Source organism: Camelina sativa, chromosome 14 (genome assembly GCF_030686135.1).
Source record: "Camelina sativa cultivar CO46 ecotype springtype chromosome 14, ASM3068613v1".
Classification (NCBI taxonomy): domain Eukaryota; kingdom Viridiplantae; phylum Streptophyta; class Magnoliopsida; order Brassicales; family Brassicaceae; genus Camelina; species Camelina sativa.
The window spans coordinates 21,688,817-21,691,373 of record NC_141893.1 but is presented as its reverse complement, the minus strand read 5'-3'; the positions used below and the strand labels follow the sequence as shown (position 1 = coordinate 21,691,373).

The 2,557-nt window shown below is 40.6% G+C and overlaps 1 non-coding gene across 1 annotated transcript; it reads right to left on the bottom strand.

The window, feature by feature from the left end:
• Window positions 1-1,374: 1,374 nt before the first annotated feature.
• LOC147928526 (small nucleolar RNA R71) lies at window positions 1,375-1,481 on the bottom strand. Its single transcript, XR_015581171.1, has one exon. It is a non-coding gene; the product is annotated as a small nucleolar RNA R71 (small nucleolar RNA).
• Window positions 1,482-2,557: the final 1,076 nt, after the last annotated feature.

Below are 2,557 nucleotides of genomic sequence, written 5' to 3'. Positions count from 1 at the left end.
TCTTCACATTAATTCTTGATTGATCACCTAGAAATAATACTTTAGGAAAATAAATTGATATGAGAATATAATTGATTTTCCTCATAAAACCCTTTGATGAGCAAAATTACTTTCTGCAAAGAGATTTGATTTAGTAATTTTGTGAACTTATCTAAACCTGAAATTTAAAGCTGATTTTTAACGTAGAATTTTACAAAGAGGTTGGATTTTTTGGTTTTAAATTTAGATAATATTTGCAGTGAGAACTGATTTATTTTACAAAAGAGTTTAGCGTTCTAGATCTGATTTTTAATTGCTTGAATCCTAATTTATTGATTGATTTAATATTTCATAATTTCCTGAGAAATTCCCTAGGCCTAGCTTTAGCATAATTAAAAAATCTCTATATTATGTGTAGATTTGAGTCTTTGTGGAATTTGACCCCTAAGTACTACAGTGATCTCTTAATTTGAGAGAGTAGCTCTAGGGGTTTTAATTTGACTTATCAAATTTTGGCGCCGTTGCCGGGGACTCTTTGATCTACCATTAGATTTGAGTTTTTGATTTTGTCTAAATTTTTCTTTTTATTTTCAACTAACACGTTTTTGTTTTTCTTCTCTTGTGTGTTTCAGGTACATGCCAAATAAGCCTAACACAAGGAGCAACAAGACTGGTCCTACTGTGAAGCTTACAAACCAAGAGTTGGGAAAGCCTAGAGCGTGAAAACCGAAAAGCAGCCAAATCCTTGAAGATGGTTAACACAGTCATTTAGATGCGTGGATGAGGATGGTGCTTTGAGGGATCAAGAGGGCCACTTGTGCAACGAGCAGGGCCAAAAGATTGATGCTGAGGGCAACGTAATTGCTGAAATCGTTGTCAAAGATGAGCAAGCTGCTGTTGTCGATGGTGTCGATCGACACCAACAGGGTATCGATCAACACCCCCTTCCTGCAGACGGAAGTGGAGCTGCAAACCACGTTAATAATCCGGTTCCAAGACAGGAGAACAACTGAGACTTGATCAGGACCATTGATGACTACAACCGGGATGATCTTGTGTATGAGAACCAGTTTGCTATTGTTCCTCCTCCATTCCAGAGGAATGATTTTGAGTTGAAACCCTGCATACTTTCAACAGTAGTTGGGCAGAGACCTTTCTCTAACCTGCCCAATGAGAAGCCTTTGGACCACATTGAGCATTTTGAGGATCTTGTGGACCAGTATCAAGGTTAATGGAATGACTGAGGATTACATCTACTGTAAACTCTTTCCTTACTCACTTGCAGAAGAGGACATCTCAGTGGTTGAAGCAGTTACCAGCTGGAGACTTTGACATCTTGGCAACAAGTCGAAGTGGCTTTTCTTCAACTACTTTTATGATGATGCAATTTTAGATGAGCTAAGAGTCAAGCTGTCCTCCTTCAAACAGAGATCAGATGAGGCTTTCAAAGTAGCTTGGGTGAGATTCAAAGCTTATCAGAGGGACTGTCCACACCATGGTTTTTCAAGGGTGCAGCTGTTAAGCATCTTTTTCTGAGGAATTGACTGGGAATATCAGCTTGCTTTGGATGCTGCAAGTGATGGAAACTTCAAGACAAGATTTTCAGAAGATGTTGAAGCTTCGATTGAGAATTTGGCTTCCAGAAATAGCACTAAGAGAGCAGATACTGAAAGGAAGAGATTGCATGGAGGATTTGATTCAAACCAGCTAGCTTCTGTTAATGCTAAGCTTGATCAGTTCACAATCTCCTGGTTGGTAAGAAATCAGTTCACTTTGCTGCTGAAGTTGAATCATTTGAGCCACAACCTGAGACTGGGAATGAAGAAGCAGATGTCAACTTTGTATATGGGAATCAGGGTCAGAGATTCGGTAATCAGCAAGGCAACAAGCCTTACAGTGGGAACTCTTTGGGCTACACTCCTAAGCTTGATTTCAGAAGCAGCAGCAAGGGAACAACTTCACAAGGACTTATGGGAACTCTTCCTATCAGTCTCCACCTCCACAAACTCTTTCTGAGAGTAGAATGGAAGCCATGCTTGTGCAGCTTCTTCAGGGACAGTGAGAATATGACAGTGACATTCAATGGGAAGATTGATAATGTCTACACAGAGCTTACTGGAAGGATTGATGCACTAAATGTACATGTTAAGCAATTGGAGAGTCAAGTGGCACAGACTGCTGGGTCTGTTAAAAGGCAAGAGGGTTTTCTTCCTGGAAGAACTGAATCAAACCCCAAGCATGCTTGCAATGCCATATCAGTGAGAGATGAAGATGCTGGTGCAATTGTTTCTGCAGAACAGGGAGAAAAATCAACCAAATTCTCGGGTTCAGATGATGGTGTCGATCGACACCACCTGGGTGTCGGTCGACACTCCTCTTAGACAGATGCCGAAACTGCAAAATCTCAGGTTCCAGTTGCTGAAAGGGTGTACAAACGGAAGATTCCTTTTCCCAAGTCAAGAAAGTCCAAGCAGGAGATGGAGGAAGCTAAATGCAAGGCAATGATTGACAAGGTGATGATTGAGATGCCTTTGATTGATGCAGTAAAGCTTTCACCACCACTTAGGCACTATGTGAA